Below are 21,181 nucleotides of genomic sequence, written 5' to 3'. Positions count from 1 at the left end.
TTTAGCATTTACAGTATGGAAGGAGTCTCCAGTGTCAGCGCTTTGTAACAGTCTGAGGTGAGGCGGTAACCTCACGTCTTCCGGACAGAGGCGTTTACGCTTTGCGGTTCCTCAGTAACACGACCAGCTGCGTATTTTTGTCTTATTGACTTCGAGAAAGAAAAAAAAAAGAGGGAGAAACCAGTGAGGGAGCGACTGTTTATAGCGACTATAACGTAAGTGATACCAGGAACTTTTTTTCGCAGACATTCCACAACATTAGATATAACTATAAATGGATAAAAAGTATAGTGCGTCATTCATTCATTCATTAATAAATAAACAAATGTAATAATTTGCAAATTGTTGTGGTTTAAGGGAATTAAAACACTTCAGGACATGTATACTGTTATCGTCATTGGACAGTAACCAACCTTGGCGTTGAATATTTTCCTATAACCTAAACGGAGTGTTTTCTTCCTCACGAAAAGCAACAGATGTTTATGGCAGATGTTTAACTCTTACACTGAGCAGACATTATGTTAAAAAAAAAAACCTTCTCTATCCCTCTCTGTTAATTAAAAGTGTGCCTTTAATTGTGAGGCATTAAAAAGACCTTTGATGTGCTTAAGAAGAGATTTAGAGTTGCAATGGGAGCATCAGGGTCGTGTTTGAATTTTCTGTGGAACTCTCAAAGCTAAAAGTTCTCAAAAGGTAGCAGGGGAGATCTTAGCACAATAGCAAGGTCCATCCACACCTTGCCCTCTTTTATACCCACACTTTGATACACTGGTCCAATCTATGATTTGCATAATGGGCAGGAATAAAAGGGGCGAGAAGAAGAAGAAAACAAATGAATAAATTAATTAATTCAACCGTGCTTATTTGATACGGTGACTTGCAGAAGTATTTATCTCCTTTACTTATTTATTTATTTATTTATTTATTTTTGGTGTTCCAACATGGAACTGAAATGGTCTCAGTTGGGATTCTATGTCATGAATAAACACACAATAATTCATAACCGTGAGTAAAAGTCATTGTAATTGGGTAAATATTCACCCCCGTTGCTGTGAAACCCCTAAATTCGTTCTAGTGCAATCGAGTACATCGGTCTCACGGTGAGGATGGTGTTCTCAGGATGATGACCACTGTTGGGTTTCCATCGTACTTTTGTGAGCCGCTGAATGTCGAAAGTTCTTACTCTAGGTATGAGCAGCGTTCTGTGTAATCTCCCATCCAAGTGGAGTCAAAAGAAGCACTTACTATTTCTCTGACTAATAATTGTAGCAGTCTGTGATCTCACTATCGCAGAAAGTAACGCAAAATCAAGCAAACGCCGCGATATTCAAAGGAGCTTGCTTTTGGGGTTTTTTTTTTTCAAAATCGATCACGCGATGTCGTCACAATGCGCACTCGCCGAAAACCCGCTTCGATTCACATGTGACCTAAAAGGTCTCGTTTACCGACAAACATCACTGCGAAAGGCTGTGCGAAATAATTTTGTGCGACTGCAATTTTACCAGTTCAAAACAAATTCAAAACTCCATTTTGGCCGCAACAATCACAACAACAAAAACAAAAAAAACTCAGTGACGTCCTGTACGGACTGTAAAGTTATACAAGATGCTTCTGTGCATTGCACGGTTGATTTGTATGTATGTGGATGTTTAGGTGTGGAGCGGAAGCGTGACAGTGATGAGTTTTGATGTGCCCTTCATGCCATCGGACTGTTTGGCAGGAAGTGCAAACCCCAAGGGTGGATGAGGGAACTCATGCGTTACTCACCGGGTTCTCCTCCTCCATTCCACAGGCCTGAGTAACATCTGTAAAGCTCTAAAGAAATCACTCACCTTGTCAGAAGTCATGTACTTAATCCTGGCGGCTCATTGTAGAGCTATGAAGGAATTACATGACACTGTTATTTGTCAAAAGACTCATAACGGATCATAAACATATCCTACAGCGCCCTCCACTAATATTGGCACCCTTGGTAAATATGAGCAAAGAAAGCTGTGCAAAATCGTCTTTAGTGTTTAACCTTTTGATATTTGGTTTAAAAGAATATCTCATGGGTATCAAACAATTGCGAACACAACACGGGTTCATCCAAATAAAATATCTTTGTTAAACGTCGGCTGTTTTATTATAGACACTTCCCATCGTGTGAAGCTCAACAACCTTTTGACGCACATCACAGCTATATTCCTCGCTCTTACCCATTGTTATGAATGCCTAAAGGGATTTGGCCTGTGTTATCTCATATTTATACCCCTGTGAAACAGGAAGTCATGGTTCAACAATTTCCTGTTCCTAGTCACCCAGGTGTACTAAAAAAAAATGTTTAAAATATCAATCGGAACATACTTCAAATATAATGTTTTTTTTTTCTCAAATGAATTCATAGGGGTGCCAATAATTGTTGCAATAATTTAACAAAGATTTTTTTAGGTTTTTTGGTTTTTTTTTTTTTTTTAACAAAAGATCAAAAGGTTAAACACTAAAGACAATTTTAATATCGGGAACAGCAGAAAAGGTTAAAAAAAAAAAATGTCAGAGTGCTCATTCCGTGCTGGAAATGTTCCATCACTGCTGCCATCGTCCAGATTGTCCTCACATAAAGCTAGACACTGATTTATATTATCTTACCTCCAGATCATAAATGAAAAAAAAACAGCATTTGTTATGTAAATATATTAAAGAAATACTACACCCACACATGCTTATTCAAGTCTGGCTCAGAGTTTCCCATCTGCCCCTCTGCCTGCAAGTTTAATGAACCTTTCTCTCTCTAATTATTCTCTCAATATCTGACGAACTGTGAGGAATTATGTATGTTCTGCTTGTAAAATTCAAAAGGTTTTAACCCACTTAAATGGAAAAAATAAAATAAAATCTTGCCCATTTGCCCCAGTCGACATTGAGCAATCTTAAGACCTTAATTGTCTTATATTCCCTTTGGTAATTTAATAAGTTCCCTATTGCGCTATGCTGATTGAGCTCTATATTGATGTGAATGGCCATCAGACAATATACCAACTGAATGAAAAAGCAGGCTGAGTATTTAGTTTGGTTGACATCCCTGGTTTTAACCCATGGTGGTTCCTGTGGCGTTTACTGCCCAAAGCAGACTTTCTCCATATTGAAGTTTATGTCGACTGTATAGGTTCTGCTAAATTCCTCAGCAAGCTTGACCTTTGGAAAAGATATCCCTTCAGAAATCTCCACTTTTGCCACTGGTTACATCTTCTTACAATATAACAGGATGTCGTTTGGTTTGTGGAATGCTCCGCCCTTTTTCCGTTAACGAACTGGTTACTAGCAGATGAACCTAATTGTGCCGCTTACGTAGATGGCACGCCCATTTACCGCACCATCTTCACGTCCGTGTTGCCTCACGAGAGTTTTCAGGTTGAAGGTGACTGTGCTTTTCCTGCTGTACCTCCGAGACTGTGGAGTCCTCACCCACGGTAGACGTATTTAAAATCAAATTTTAAAAACGTACCTATGCTCCCGAGTCTTTTTACGATCTGTAGTAACAAATCCGTTACTTTGTCCAGTCTTTTCATCTGTGGTTTTGTGTTTTAAATCTCGTTATTTGTTTTATCCGTGTATCGATTTATTTCGTTTTGTTTATTTCTCGCACGTGATGGAGGCTGAGACGGAAGCAAATACAAGTATGGCGGTTTAATCAAACAACGAATCCAAAGGGTTAGGCAAAAATCGAAAAACATGAACAGGCGAGGATCAACGATCATCCAAACAAGCTAGAACAGGCAAGGCAGAGAAGGTCCAGGGAATAAACAAAGTGAACGGGGCAGTGGGGGCTTGGTGGTTAAGGCTCTGGGTTGCTGATCAGAAGGTCGGGGGTTCAAGCCCCAGCACTTCCAAGCTGCCACTGTTGGGCCCTTGAGCAAGGCCCTTAACCCTCTCTCCTCCAGGGGGCGCTGTACCATGGCTGACCCTGCACTCTGACCCCAACTTCCTAACATGCTGGGGTATGCGAAGAAAAGAATTTCACCGTGATATAATGTATACGTGATCAATAAAGTGTCATTATCATTAAAACCAGAATAAAAACATTAGATCACGGCTCGGTAACGACAGAGATAATATCAACTGAGCGTAATACTTCGCAAAGACATTGTGTGTGAGAGTCTCTTCAGTAAGTATTGTGGTGAGATTGGCAGTGTGATTAGTTCTCAGGAGAGCGTGATGTGTTCCACTGGGGGTTCACACTTATGTGGAAGGATGTTACAAACCCTGATGCTCCTCCACGTATTCCACGTGTATTTACATACACGTGACTCCAGAAGACATCCGAAGTATAGACAATCAATTTAAATTTAATCATGTATTGTAGTTGTATTCTATTCAATAGCCGAGCACCCGGTTTACGACGTACAAAAGCACTGACCTTTTCTGAAGACTTGGCGTTCATTTGTACGGATGACCTTTCATTGTACAGGAAGGCCCACAATTTCAGTGTCTTCATGTGAAGGTCACGGCTGGGGTTATCTGAGACACGTTCTGTTTCATCTTACTAAAAGAAAGCAAAAAAAGCGGGAAGATTTTTGCCTCTTCTTTCTAGACTCACCCCTCCTCCCCCTCTCCCCCCCCCCCCCCCCGCTTCCATTTTCACAATTGCCATAGTCTTTAAAATAATATTTCCAAGTTAATACGTGGAAGGTCAAGTTGTGGGAAACAGTGCAGAACTTCCAATACAACACTTTAATTAAAAATAAATAAATAAATAATTTAAAAAAAACATTGTTGGGTCAATGGTCAGTGGAACATATGCTAAAACCCAGGAGGAACATTTGGAGTGTGCTCGTTCTTGATCCTGATTTTCACTTTTATCGCTTTGGAAATAAGACCTGTGTAGTGTGATCAGTAAATTGTGCACGCATTTTACATTTTTAATGTTAAGTATCCACCGGAAAAGACATAACAATGGGTATTAGGCATAAAAGATAAGGCTCAGGGCAGCAGGTCTGAGTAGGTCACAAAATATAAAGTGATAATTATCTCTCTGTGCTGAGATACTCTTCCTCCCTGCAGTTCTCACCTGGTTTCCCACAGAAGCTAAGCAGGATTGAGCTTGGATGGGAGACCTCCTGGGGCAAACTAAGGTTACTGCTGGAAGTGGTATTAGTGAGGCCAGCAGGGTCTGTGGTCCTGTGGTCTGTGTGGGGTCTAATGCCCCCGTATAGTGACGGGGACACTATATTGTAAAAACAGCAGTGTCTTTCGGATGAGATGTTAAACCGAGGTCCTGACTCTCTGTGGTCATTAAAAATCCCAGGACGCTTTTCGTATAAGCGTAGGGGTATAACCCCGGGATCCTGGCGAAATTCCCCCATTGGCCCTTCTCTATCATGACCCCCTCTAATAATCTTTATCTCTGAATTGGCTACATCACTCTCCTCTCCACTAATATCTGGTGTGTGGTGGGCATTGCATCATCAGGTGGATGCTACACACTGGTGGTGATTGAGGAGATCCCCCCCACACACACACACACACACACTATGCAAAGCACTTTGAGCGTCTAGAAAAGCGCTATATAAATGTAACTGTAACTAAAAAAAATGACAGTCATGTACATTATTCAAACAGTCCACTGTGGACCCAAAGGCTATTATTTCCAGCTAATTATCAAGGGGTTGCCATACATGGGAAATTCACATCCTCATATTAAGGCATATAGATTATCTTTAGAACGATAATGATAAAAAAAAATGGTATATTATATTCAACTTGGCTTTGGCTTTTTTTAAAGCTTTAAATCCTCTATTAATCCACAGTGGTACAGTTTAATGAGACAGAACTAATGTTCCATGAGCTGTAAAGAACATCGCTTCTATTTTGATTGATTCATTTTGATTCGTATTAGTTTGCTCTTCCTGGCTGAGAAGATTAGCTCAAACTCCCATTACCCTGGCCACAGACTCCAGCTCCTCGAAGGGGATTCGCAGATATTCCCAAGCCAATTGTGAGATATAATCTCTGGGTCTGCCCCAGGGTCTCTGTCCAGTGGGACATGACTGATAAAGGGGGCATCTGCCCAGGGGGCATCATTGTTAGGTTCCCAAAACATCTCAACTGGCTCGTCTCAATCTGTAATAGAAGAGGCTTTCCTCTGAGGCTCTCCCAGAATTCTGAGCCGTTATGTTTATTATGTGGCAGTTAAATTGACATATGATGTTTGGGGATTTTGTAAAATTGGATACCGACGTTCATAGGGTGGTAGCTGAGCTAAGAAAGCTAGCATGCACTTTGTTCTGTTTGGAGCCAAAATCTCATTAACATCATTTATTAAAAACTGCATAATTTAGCGATAGCAACTCCTAATAAAACATTATTAAGCCTCACTTTTGATTTTTTTTTTTCTAATTAACTACCCAAACATATTTATTAAAACATGACTTCATATTGGTCATTAGGGACTGTTCGTCGCATATAAAATTATTGGCTTAATTATTAAAGCAAGACAATACAGGAAGACACGACAGTTTTGGTCGTATCAATCAAATGTCGCATTAATTGCATTAAGAACATGTATTCTCTTAAATGCGAGTAATTAAAAAACGATTCTTTTGGTAAAAGTCAAGAGATAACAGTTTTAAGCCCCGCCCACTCAACACGACTACATCGTGATAATGATAACGAGTCTTTATTGATCACGTATACATTACAGCACGGTGAAATTCTTTCCTTCGGATACCCCAGCATGTGAGGAAGTTGGGGTCAGAGCGCAGGGTCAGACATGATACAGCGCCCCCTGGAGCAGAGACACTTAAGGGCCTTGCTCAAGGGCCCAATCATAGCAGCTTGGCAGTGCTGGGGCTTGAACCCCCGACCTTCCGATCAGTAACCCAGAGCCTCATTCTAGGTTAATTATAATATACAGTACGTCAGTTTTCTAGTGCTACACTTTATAAATCACTCTTACTAGTGTGGAGACACATTAAACAGTTTCCCCAGCTATATTCAAAACAACAATAAAGAAAAATCTATTACAGAAAATGACCGTGCTAAGCAAGAAAGGACGGTATGAAGGTCAAAAAATAGTTTCACTAAAAGCAGAGTAATTGCACCTTTCGGACTGACATGGGAGGGTCACTGACACAACACAATTCCCCTTGAATCGACACAAAATTCCATTAACTCTCACATACATGACTTACATACAGTGTAGTATTATATACACTTTTATGGTTTTAACATTACTGAACTGATAGAGAAAGAGAGACAGAGAGAGGAATAATAATAATAATAATAATAATAATAATAATAATAATAATAATAATAATAATAATAATAAAAGTAGGCTGAATTTAAAGACAAGGGCCAAAATAAAGGCGATAGAGAGTCATGTACTCGCGAGTGATTGCGCAGTGTGCAGTTCATCAAACCCTAATGCTGCTGTGAAGCCCTCAGGGATGTGAGACCACTGTGCTGACTTACCATCTTTTCAGCTCTGTGATGAATGTTCCATGTTCATGCTTCATGTACATGGGGCAAATACTTCCAGACCTGGGTCACAACCACATGCACCTATCAAGCCCAAGGGCTCGTGTTGTTAGCAGTCAGTGTGTAGCATAAATGTTTTAATGTCAGTAACGGTACAGTATGATGTTGGTTTTGTTAGCAATCTGTGCACGGGTGCTAGCTTTATTACTTCCAGCTATTCTTGTACTCGAAGAGCTCAAGATAAACATGAGAAGATGAGAAGAACAATGATTTAGCGACGTACCGAGCAAATTAAACAGCAGTCGTGGATTTACAGGGTATGTCATTTATTTTGATTTCCCAGACATTTGTACTGCCATGGGATTCTAGCAAACATTCTCATTTTATTTAGCGTAGAAAATGAAACCGGGTGAAGTTACTTTTTATTTACAAAAACAAACAGCAAATGATTATTTCTCTTTAGTACAATGATTGTACTATCAATCACGTTTTTCTCTCGTGTCAAAAGTAATAAATAAAAAAAAAAGAATTGATTTAATTTTTGGTTTTAAAGAAAAGTTTACAAGCGGCAGCAGGAGATGGAGTGCGCAGTGGTGAAGGGTATCATTGCTGCTTCACAGCTCCAGATCTTCAATCCTGAGCTTGGATTACAGTCAGTTTTACATGTTCTCCCCATGTCTTTGTAGGTTTCCTCCAGGTTCTCTGGTTTCCTCTTACCTCCCAAAAACATGCAAGTATCTGGATTAGAAATGCTAAATTGGCCCAAGATGCGAATGAGTGTGTGAATGTGTGCGTGGTGTCCTACGATGTACTGGTGTCCCGTCCAGCGTGTATCTCTGCCTCACAATCAGTGTTCCACAACGACCCTCACCACGTTGAAGCGCTTACTGGTATTTATTTGGGATTGGGGAAGAATATTGTTGCCCAAAAGACCTTACTTTTTTCTCTCTCTCTTTTTTTTTTTTTTTTTTTACATGAGCTCCACATAAAAACACAGAAATCAGGAGGCAGACAGTGAGAACAAGAGGTGGAGAAAGGAAATAAGGCCAAAGGACTGAAGATCAGATGGACGAGGACGAGCAGAGCTCTTGGGCTAATTGAGAGTAAATATCCTGCTGTGGCACACACACACTTCACTCAGCATATGTTTCTGATTTGCGGCTGATATAATGAGCTCTGGATGAAGCCAGTTCCGAGGCAGTGAGGCAGGACACGCAGGAGCAGCAAGCCAACAAGTAACATGTAGTATTTCTTTTTATAAAACATCAGAGACATCTGATTTGCATTGCATGCCAGTTTTATTTGTGTCACTATGGAGACCTGCTGGAAAAACACGGACCAGCTACAGTTCAGATACGTATGCTGTATGTATTACATCTGGTCATTGATGCCTTAGATTTCGATTTGCTTTTGAGTCTGTTCAACTACCTTAATGACTTTATATTAACAGTAAGTTCCATAATTTAATCAGTAATGAAAACCTTTACATAATATTTTCCTTTATACGTCAAATCTGCCAAAGAATCCCCCCAGAATTCCTTTCAGTTTGCATACAGGAGAAATATTTTAAGCTAGCCACGCTGTAACCGTAGATCTCCAGTTTATGTTTGCAAACCCCGTGCTTCTTAATATAGAAATTAGCTTAGCATTTAATAGATTAACTCTGATCTACTCACAAGTCAGCTAGCATTAACGCTAGCTGGTTCTTTCATATACGCTTTAAAGGTAGACAGTGTCACAAAGTAACATGTGTCCCTCAGGGCTGTGTACTATTAACCAGTTTGTTTTTACTGTTCAGTAATATCCAGAAATCCCGCGGTCGAAACTCTAAAAAGGTTATACATCCATCACAGGATGGATTATGAAATATGTACTGGAAGAAAGTGGGAAACTTTTATCCTAGTGTGAAAGGTTTATCCTAGAACCTAACACATCCAAAGTAGCCAATGTAATTGCTTTTTGAAGACACTCCACATCACCCTGTCTACTAAAAATCCACAACATCCCTGTCATTGGTGCTCCCGTTCTGCGGGGGTTTCCTCCGGGTACTCTGGTTTCCTCCTCCAGTCCAAACACATGCATGGTAGGCTGATCGGCGTGTCTAAAGTGTCCGTAGTGTATGAATGGGTGTGTGAGTGTGTATGTGAGTGTGCCCTGCGATGGACTGGCACCCTGTCCAGGGTGTACCCCGCCTTGTGCCCCATGCTCCCTGGGATAGACTCCATGTTCCCCGTGACCCTGAAAAAGATAAGCGGTACAGAAGATGGATGGATGGATGGATGGAGAAATCAGGTGAACCCAACATATAATGGACTAAAGATGCAAGATGAAAAAGGGTAATGGTTTCTTAATGGATAAGGTAGTATTTGAATTGTTTGAATAGATAATTGATTCAAATAGTTTGAATCTGATTCTTCAAACCCAGACTAAACTTGGTTCAGTCTCACGTCTGCAAATATTTAAGCAAATCATTACCAATATGAATTACCCTACACACGGCGTGCTGATAAGAGTAGAGTCGTACACTCATTAATGACCTAGAGAATTATATTTCATCATACGTCACTGTAAATTTACAGTAAGGGGTGTCGTAAGAATTTGGTGTAAAAAAAAATAGTTGACAAAGTTTTATTTTCTTTTGCAAATGTGCATTGAATAAGAACTTGAGGTAATTTTTCTCAGCACGTCAACTTCGGAACTCTAAGACCTGGAAGTCGACGCGATAAATTCCAATACTAAGCATCATTAATTTGAAATAACTGTACGGAAGGCTGGGCAGAGGAAATACAGCGAGAATGAGCTTCTCACTTTACTCCATCAGAGCCGCTGCTTTGGTGAGATTTATCACTGATAAGATTGCTTACTTAATACACTCTAAATTACCTCGCTCCCGAGATACTGACAGAATGAGTAAAGCGAGAAGGAAAGAAAATGATTGGACAGGAATCATGAATATATCAAATAAATGAATACATAGGTTTATGGGAGCGCACGGTGGTTTAGCGGTTAGCACGTTCTCCTCACACCTCCAGGGTCGGGGGTTCGATTCCTACCGTGACCCTGTGTGTGCGGAGTGTGCATGTTCTCCCGGTGCTGCGGGGGTTTCCTCCGGGTACTCCGGTTTCCTCCGGGTACTCCGGTTTCCTCCCCCGGTCCAAAGACACGCATGGTAGGCTGATTGGCGTGTCTAAAGTGTCCGTAGTGTATGAATGAGTGTGTGTGTGTTTGTGCCCTGCGATGGACTAGCACCCTGTCCAGGGTGTACCCCGGCTTGTGCCCCATGCTCCCTGGGATAGACTCCAGGTTCCCCACTCCAGGGTGGGTGGAATAAGCATAAAAAATATTTTAGGGAGAACATACGCAGTGCAAATTATGCAACAAACAAACAGCAAGAACCCTGAAAGTCCTTATAGTTGAGCTAAATAAAATTCCACGTTCAGACATACGATGATCAGACTTTAATCTAGCTGAGTAGGATTGAATAGTGATGCGCAACCCGCGGCTCTGAAAGCGCCCTTTCTCACAGCGCTGGTCACGGTGGCGTTCACTCTAACGGTGCACGGCTTTTATTGACATTTTATTTAGCGTTAAAGGACAATAGAAATAACTGCAGGAGGAACTCCTTCAGGACCAGGAGTGAGATATTTAAAAAATAATAATAAATACACCAAATTCAAACATTTAACATTCCATTAAAGCAAAAGAAAATAAATAAAGACTTTTCCCAGCGTAGTATCATTTGCGTCATCCTCGGCAAGGTATATTTAGCTCCATTTCTTTTCTGTCTGTCTCACTGTTTTGTTTTCACTCCCCACGTTTTATTTAATGAATCTATGCAAGCACGACGTGTAAATAAAACATGAATTTAAATTCAGGATAATCTGTAGTACGGTAATAAAAACCAAATGGCAGTTATATGTATGTTGTATTTTTTCCGTCCAAGTATTAATAATATTGATTGGCAATTTTATAGGATTTCTTTATAACTTTGCTTGATGATTCGTTTCAGACTGGAACCCCTCGGACGCATATCGAATACGTATGACTTAAAATCCCTGACGCGGAAACTTCCCGAGACCAGAAGAGACCTAAAAGGTAGCATTAGTGTGAACACCTTATGCGAACAAGGGCAGGTATTTTTTTTTTGCTTAAGTGCAGATTCATAGCTCCACTCTCAGTATCTGTTCGATGTAGGAAATGCAGAGAAGTGTAAGAGAATTAGCTGATGAACAGAACGCTCTCATCCACCGTTTCGTCTTTGAAAAGCCGTAGATAGTGAACCTGTGGGAATACTCTGCCGCTTTACTTAGAGCGAAATATCTGAGAAAACATGAGGTTATAAGAGTGCTCGAGCTGTGGAGAAAGACAAGAGGCTTCTTGAACCTCAGCAGAGTAGGCCTGGATAGTCAGTTGCCAGGAAACTTGTAAGGCTCCATTTGAACTTGGCTCGACTTTCCAAGTAAACGACTTAACAATTTCCCACTCATTTAACACCAGCACGCCACACGGATGCCAATCGAAAGCTCGATTCAGTGTGAAATCTGCATGAATAATAATAATAATAATCGCAACCTTTCGATACCGTCCGTCGCCAAGAACAGACGTCATACGTGTGTATACACCAGTTTCTCTATATGAAGCTTTTACACCGATGAAATACCTCAGCGCTAACTGGAATGTATAAATAGGAAACATTTACAGGGATGAAAAGAGCACACATTTGGAGATTATGAGATTTTCATAAGGCTTTGACAGTTTTTGACAGTAAACTCCAGCTTTTTTTTTTTTTTTTTCCCCCCTTCACACTCAGCCATATGCAAAGCTCCAGAATTAATTAGGCTACAGAACATTCAGTCCTCTTTTCATGGTTCAAAAGCATGACATTAGCATCACAAAGATTCGCCCGTCTCAGTGCTTTTGTACTACCTTCAAACGCCAAGTATGTAAAATAAATCTGATTCATGTCAGGTTTAAAGCTGTGCACTTTGCATTTTGGCTTTATAAATATGGGGCGGGGTGTATATATATATATATATATATATATATATATATATATATAAAATGTATATAACAACTATGAACTGCCAAAATGTGAATGCAAAGTCTCAGTTTTCATGGAAACAATAAGCAGTGAAATCGTTCTTATGCCCTTCCTCACACACACATATTTTTCATGGTCCACCCCTCTTCCTCTTCTGCTGCGTCTCATGAATAATTTTATTAATAATATTTTTCTCCCACCAGGACGAAGAACAAAGTGTCCCTCGCAACAGCGAAGCAGACTGGGACAGAGGACACGTTTGGTTCGTTTGGTGTTGTTACTGTCACACACTGTAAAACATTGCCCATTGAACACGAAAGGCCATTTTTGTGTTCCTGCAGATGGAGGATCAAGCTCGTTAGAGTCGCCAATGCATTTATAAACTCATTACACCTCATCAATGGGTCGAGGAAGGAACTCTAAACTGTTTGTGTGCTTGAAGTAATTCAGTTGACCTCCAGTTTTGAAGGCAGCGCCATTTGTGTCGCACTGATGTTATATTTACAGCTGTACTGTCAGCCAAGAGCAAACTGGAGGGCTGAAGACGGGGGAAAAAACACCACCACCTGGTCTTTCTGAATCTCCAATGAATGACAAATATATCAACCAATACGCAGACTGGGTTTTTTTTTTCACATCTGCGATAAAGTCATAAAATCGACAAGCATACATGTCAAATGTATCGTTCACACGGACAGCGGTGATCTGATTATCGACCTTGTTCTGAATAAGACGTATAATATTCTGATTACGGTAAAGCTGCTTTGAGACAATGTCTATTGTAAAAAGCGCTATACAAATAAAATTGAATTGAATTGAATTGATTAAGGTGTTTACATGAGTCGCTTCTAGAATATTCCTTTCGTGTTCCTGTTTTACGTGTTATAGAACGTAAATGGATTAACGGCGCATGTCGTTACGTCCCCGCGCCACGCCGTCCGACGTCCCTCCAGAATTTCACGTATCGACGTACAGTCGGTCTCCGTTATGGGACCGTATACAGTTTCGGGTGTTTCATTTTTAATTTTCTGAACGCTTAACGGTTAATAATTTATCGTGCCGTACGTGCAAATAGACGACCGCTTGAAGCCGCGGGCTGCGTCCCAAACCGCGTACTTGCCTACCGTATAGTAGCTGAGATACATGTATTCCGCCTGCTATATCGCAGGTAAGTACGCGGTTTGCGACGCAGCCGTGCTCTCTCGTTCGCCGTCAAACGGTCGAGCGCCGCCGTGTGTGTACGTGTCCTGTCGCAAAACGCGGTGGAAACTCCCACACGACGTTAATAGTGTGATTAAGGCGTGTACATGCCTGTAACGCGACTAAAACAGGAACACTCCACACGTCTTAATTCATTCGTGTGTACTTCGAGTATGACTTTAATGGGATTAAGGTCATCAATAATCGCCATTTACATGCTAGTGTCTTAATCAGAGTATCGTCTTAATCGGGTTCATATCGGATTATCGTCGTCCGTGTAAATGTAAACAGCAGCAGGATTCAGTGTTATGTGTGTCATATGGCAGTTTTAGTGTTCTAACCACCTTCAAGAAATAAACTGGTTTTTGCATTAAAAATGGTATTTAAAAAATAAAGCGGGGTGATGTAGTTTTATTCTTAGAAACCCAGTGCAATTTATGGACATTTGTGCACCGTGTTTTCTCATTTTCACAACTCAAGAACAGTTCATTGCTCAGAAATGAGAACATAAGAAATCAGAAAATCAGGGGGGAAAAAAAATAAAGACTAAACCCATGTTCCTGATTTGAATTAGAAGGAAGAATAAAGGAAGTGAAGTGCTGAATGATAGGCTCGGGGGGTTTTAAGGGTTAAGGCTTTTCAGGACTCTTGGCTGATGTCTACATATATTTATTTCCACTTAAAACCCAGTTGAGAAAGTGACAGCTGAAGTGATCCGTATATCGACAGCACAGGCCTCCCGGTTTTAGTAGAAAAACAATTTTAATGGAAGAGGTGGGCTCATAACACTTTTTTCCGTCACTGACTGTCACACATCACCGCTGGTCAGCAAGCTGCCCTGGGATCTCTGTTTTCCTCCCGAAAAAAAATGACCCCTAGATGTAAACAATAATTTCCCCAGTGTTCCAGGAACATGCTCCACTGCCACAGCCCAGGACAGAGCTCTCACTAAAGATGGATGAATCAATGTTGAACCCTTTTCACTGGTGCCTGAACGCTATTAATATTTGATTTCAAATGCAAAATTAAAAAGCGCTTTGTTTATCCTCAAGGGTGCAATTTGTTTAATGGTAGGCAATGATGCACAAAACAAGTCGCGGTAATTGCATCATGAAAAAATAAAATAGCGATGAAGAAAAGTAAGGAAGAAGAGCGCAGCTGCAAATCACAGGTTTATCATCAACGCGCTCGTTCCGATACGTCGTCGTTTCTATAGTAACGGCTGGTTCACAGGGACGTGTACGGCGGACGCTCGGCGTAAACAAATTGGGGGGGAAAAATGTAATCATCGATATGCCGAAGTCTTCCGTGAGAAGAGGTTTATTTATGGAAGGAGAGGTAAAGCTGTAGCTTCAAGATTTCCGACGTCTTCAGGATAGAAGAGTTTACGCTTTGCCGCTTTGTGGTTTCTCAGAAGCTGCGTTTTTTTTGTTTGTTTGTTTTTTGTTTTTTTTTTCAAGAGAGAGGGAAAAGAACCAAAGGGAAAGTCTGTTTATTAACAAAAACGTCCTTGTTTTGTGGACGTTCCACAAGACTAAAAAGTCAAATGTATGAACATCAATCTCTAATACAGGGTGTCCCAGTAGTCTCCGTACTGTACATAGAGGACTGTGTTTGCCAGCACCATGTCACGTCCACTTCTCGGTCGGTCCGAGAAACACTTCCGGTCTTTTTGAGTTTGTTAATAAGTTTGGCAGCAGTGTCATGTGTGTGTGTGTGTGTGATGTGCTCGTCATGTTTCCTGTTAAAGCTCCAGCCATGAGAATGATTTCAGTACGTTCTTCTTTTGTCAAAGGCGTTCTTAAAGGCTATCTGAAAAAAATATATATACATATATACATATATATATATATATATATATATATATATATATATATATATATATATATATATATATATATATATAAAGTATGAACCATTTTGGACGACATTTTGCTAAAAATAAATAAATAAATAAATAAATAAATAAAGTGTTCATTTTCCCTATGTACAGTATGGTGACTTTTTGGACACCATCCTGTAGATAAAAAGGCAAACTGCTGTGGTGTAAGCGCAAAAAAAAACACTTTGCGTCATGCTGTTATTGGAAAATAATCAACTTTTGGTTCGTCGTATTAACTCTGCGTCATCATACCACCCCATGGTGGATTATTTTCCTACTGTAGCATGACAGTGCGTTTTATTCGAACGCAGACGTTGCAGCCAGTGAGGGTTTGAAATCCAAAGAGCGTTTGAGAACATGATTCGAATAGTTAGCGCAGATAGATACTGAGAGCAGAGCAAGAGTACAGATGTCGGGCTCATGGTGTTATTATTGCACGAGTGCTCTCTGTAAACTTAATTAAACTGTCACGAGTATTTACAGGTTTATCTAACATGTTTTCCAGTCTTTTGTATGAAAAAATAAATAAATAAATAAATAAAAATCACTAACCCATAAAATTTGCTTGTACTTCAAATCACGCTGGAATTAAGTGAAGCTGATTTTCCAGCTAATATCACATATTAATAGTTAATGAGAAAGCCACGGAAATAATTGTCACGAAGCAAGTTGACTATACTTCATGAAATAGTCTTTATTAGCTCTTTTCAGATTTTGTAAGCACAAGGCCGTTGCTAATTGTTTGGGACATGAAGAAGCAGGTTGCGCTGATGGGAACAGTACTCCGAGCTGGTGGCGTTGGTACCAGTCTCGCTGCTCCAGATGATCTCATCCAGATGACTCATTGATTAGCGTTGAGGCTCTTGAGAATATATATAGTCTGTGACTCATATGTTTCGTCTTCCCATGATCTTCAGGACATTCGGATGATTCAGCTTCAACAGGTCAGCATATGACTTGTGGAATATTCCAAATATTCTTAGAGGTGAACGTACTATATAACATAACATAACATAACATAAGATTCATTTTGATGTATTTTAACGATTATATTTGAAGGTAAAATGTAGCTGTAGTGATCTGGAAGTGGGAAAACGGCTCTTTAAGTGCTGTAGATTTTTCTAGGGCACGGATAACACTCGAATGATGAAATCACGCTAGCAATCACACCAGGATGTTCTAGAGATCTTCATACCTGACGATCGTTACTGAGGACATCCGAAGACGATGTATTCCCCTGCTGAGTCTAGGTCCTCTCAAGGTTTTTTCACCTCATCCCATCCAAAGAAAGTGTTTGATTGCAGTTGCTTACTGGCGATCTAGACTTCTGTGGATTTCGGCATCAACAAGGGAACACTGGAGTTTTCGGGCATATAGGACGATTTTTGGATGGAATCCAGACACCTGTTGCTACTATAATGAGCCGAAGACGCAGAATGGTGCCGCTCTTTCTCTCCACAGCCTGGGCTACTCGGTGAGGTCCGTGCTCAGGAGGAAATACCACCCGTGGTATTAACACATGAGCGTAGAGACATGCGGCTCACTGAGTACAGCGAAAACACAGGATGAGTGAAATGTGGACATTTTTAATAAAGTTTAATAAAGCAGTAAGACACTTAAGGCCATACAACACACACACACACACACACACACACACGCACACACACTCACACATACCCTCGAGAGGCTATCCGCTTCATAAAAACAATATGGTGAAATCGAGTGGTTAATAATTAATGTACACCCCAGTGTGGTTGAATTCTCCAATCTGATTGGTCAGAATGTGTGCATTATATATGTATAACCCTGTGGCCATCATTCCGGCTGTAACATGAACAACCGGTTTATATTAATACTCTCGTTTTATTACGTTATCGTTTCTATAGTAACTGCTCACACACAGGGACTCGTCCTTTCCGTTATATTTATCAAGCTTTAAGTGTTTTGCCGCATCACCCCATCCTGGCATGAATCATTTTTGTGTAAGCTCACGTATTGTTGTTCAAAATAAATGAAATGGAATAAATATCGTCAAAATAAAGAATTCTCGCGCCACACAACGTGGTCTGTTAACGGTAAGCTCTGAATGCTAAGCAACACAACGGATTTTACGACAGCTTTGAAATGGGGCTCAGCCAATCAGAATTTAGAGCCGAGACAATCCGATCACATTTAACATTTCCTTCTTTCTACGTGCAGCGTAATTCTGATATTTTATCAGATATTTTATTAAGCTGGAAAAGGAGAAAAAATCAAGTAAAGACCTCGTCCCAAACCGACTGAAAGACGCGGCGTCTACCTCTGCGTTCATAAACTTAACTACTGATGGAAAAATGACGTTACGGACACATTGTAAAGATGGAAAACGAGTTCTTACTTTGATGATCATCATCAGTCACGTCAGTAAAAGTCACAGCACGCCGTTCCTCATCGACGAGCCTCATCGTCGTCTGTTCGAACTAACATCAGAGGGTTCGTTCGCTCAGTTTTATCTCATAAATATCTTCCAATTTGGCCATTTAATCCAGTTTAAAACTCCGTGGCCTTTTTTCACCTGTCCCTATTAAACAAACTGGGATTAAATCATGAAGAAATCATCCTTAACTAGCGGAGTCTTAGACGCCAAAGCAAGAGGAGAAAGCTTGAGAAACGGTTTCACGTCATCTCGTTAAAATATATCCGTTTTCGTAAAAATTGAGACATTTTTGTCTGCTTTGCGGAATTCGAATTCAGCTGCAGCGACATCCAGAGGGTTTTCCCAGGCCACCACACATGCAGTACGTCTATTCTATATTGTCTTTCGACTTGTACTGTATACATGGATTTGCTTTAAAGATGTGTGTCGATGATTGCAGGAAGTAATATCTACCGGAGAAAGAGCCATTGAACAAAATCCTCATAAACACTGTGTGACTAACAGTCTGTCTTTCCTTTCCTGAAGGTCAGGTGATGGTTAGCTCAATTCAAAACATTTAGGAGCGAATACGTTCTCATCTGAGCTTTATTTTAAGACTAATGGCTCGATTTAACCGCACAGACAACAGAGTGTACTTTGCTCCAGTGGAGGGAGAAAGCAATCAGGCGTTGAACTGAATGCATACGGGAGCAGAAGGAGCGAGGCGTCGGCCTCGGGAGACTCCTAGTCGCGGTGATACTGTCACATTCATCTCCTTTACTGATAAAATTCATTAGGGAGAAGCTCAGGCCCAAGCATCATCTGGTGCAGGAAGATCTGCATTATCCTCACAAACCGAGAGTCTGACCTCTGGCACTTATCATTGACGCATATCAGATGGATGTAAGTATTTTATCCGAGTATATAGGAAATCATCACTCTGGATTCAAAATACGTTCGTAAATCTCACCGTTCAATTAGCTTAAATATTATCCTAGCGTTTCAGTCACATGACCTTTCTGTTGCGTCCATTATATTTGGTACGTACTCCGTATGTCAGAAAATAACCGACAGGGCGAAGACGAGGTCAGTTGTTCAGATATAAAATAAGGTGAAGCTGCATTTCAGTACGTCTACATTTTACCTACATGAATTCTCTACTCTCTCTACAGTACATGTCATCGTTTCTATAGCAACATCTCGTTCGCAGAGAATTGTACACTGGGTGCACGACATCAACAGATTAAAAAACGTGTGTAATCTTTGATACGGTGAAGTCTTCTGTAAAGAGATGTTTACTGAGCGTATATGGAAGGAGTCTCCAGTGTCAGTGCTTTGTAACAGTCAGAGATAAAGATTTAGGGAAGGTTAGGGAATGGCTGCTTACAGCTGCTGTAGCATAAGTGAAACCAGGAAGTAACTTCTTCATCAACAGGAAATGCACCTATGAAGGGATGGGATGTAGGAAATGTCATTATTTAATCATTTTAACAGATTTTCTGTTAGGGTGGTAACAGTATCGCCATACTCCATCGTTGATTATTTAGAAAAGCTAACCTCATTGTTACTTCGATTAGTTCCTGATTACACTCAGGAACTAAAACTGAACAGGTTTCAAAGCAGAGTTATTAAGTTCAATCTGTTCACTCTATCCAGACTTTATTATTCATAATACGTCTTCTTTTATAAAGAATAGTGTCTCAGGCATAGTAAAGCAGCTTAAATATTCATTTTCCCGTCTTCCGTCCCCTTTAGATTTTAAAAGGTTTATAATTTGCTAGCATGTGTTTTCGTCTAGCAGAATTCAACAAGTTATAGGGTTAAAAAAAAAAAGAGCGATCTACTATGTAAATTCACAGACAGTAAGACTCTCGTGCAATTGTAATTCAGATCCTTTTATTTCAAGAGTTAAAAGAAGGTTGCGATCACCGCAAGAGTAAACTTTACTTTCGAGAGGTCCACCAAGTGTCCTTGATGACTGAAATCTCCCTCATGGTACTCGACAGTCTTCTTTTAACCTGCTTTTCATCACAACTCGGGAGACTGCTTTCATCCATCTGATCTCCATCTTGACTTCTTGAGTTCAGTCGAGACAAAGCTCTCGCTGCGCTGGTATTATAACCTGTATGCTGTTGAGAAGTGGGATCACTGACCAGGAACATCTCGCACACCAACTATCCATCTTTGGAGATTTATTTTGCTCTGCGATGGCTTGAGTTCAGGAGCTTGTACCCCCATAGACTATCTTTATGAAAGGCATACTTACACAGGAATGGAGCTAGAATATCCATTACTACATATACATCATGGGACACTACAGTGCTTTCTTGATTAATGGTCAGGATGGCTTCAGAACTGTGAGTTTATAAGACAACCTATAGGTTAACCTAATTCAGTTCAATTACGTTGTATTTGTATAGCGTTTTTAACATAAAAAAATTTATTGGATAAACAATCAGAAACATGTTAGGGAAAAATAGGAAAAAATACAAACTTCAAATAACCTGGTTGCATAAGTGTGCACACCCCTAAACTAATAATTTGTTGAAGCAGCTTTTGATTTTATTACACCTTTCTAGTCTACCAGCACGGCACATCTTGACTTGGCAATATTTTCCCACTGTTCCTTGCAATAACATTCCAGATCCATCAGGTGGCATCTCCTGTGCACAGCCTGCTTCAGGTCACCCCACAGATTTTTAGTCTGGGCTCTGGCTAGGTCATTCAAAAACATTGATCTTCCTTTGATTAAGCCATCCCTTTGTTTGTTTTGGATGTTTGCTTTGGGACGTTGTCATGCTGAAAGGTGAAATTCCTTTTTATCTTCAGCTTACTAGCAGATACCTGAAGGTCTTGCACGAAAATCAACTGGTATTTGAGCTATGCATGATTCCCTCCACCTTGATAAAAGCCCCAGTTCTGGCTGAAGAGAAACAGTCCTAAAGCATGATGCTGCCACCATCATGCACCACTTTTTTTTCTCTATTTGTTGATGATGGCCTTTACGGTGTTCCATGGTACATCTAATCTTGTGGAAATTCATTTATACCCCTCTCCTAATCGATACCTTTCAGCAAGCGAGATGCCATGCATGCTTTGTAAGCTCTTTACAGACCATGGCTTCGGCAGTCAGATGAATCCAAGAAGATGTTAAGAAAATCCTACCGAAACAGCTGGCCTTCATTTGGGGTTGACAGCTGTATGATAA

This window comes from Ictalurus punctatus, chromosome 4 (genome assembly GCF_001660625.3).
Source record: "Ictalurus punctatus breed USDA103 chromosome 4, Coco_2.0, whole genome shotgun sequence".
NCBI lineage: Eukaryota > Metazoa > Chordata > Actinopteri > Siluriformes > Ictaluridae > Ictalurus > Ictalurus punctatus.
The sequence above is the reverse complement of the archived record's forward strand: the minus strand, read 5'-3'. Positions refer to the sequence as shown.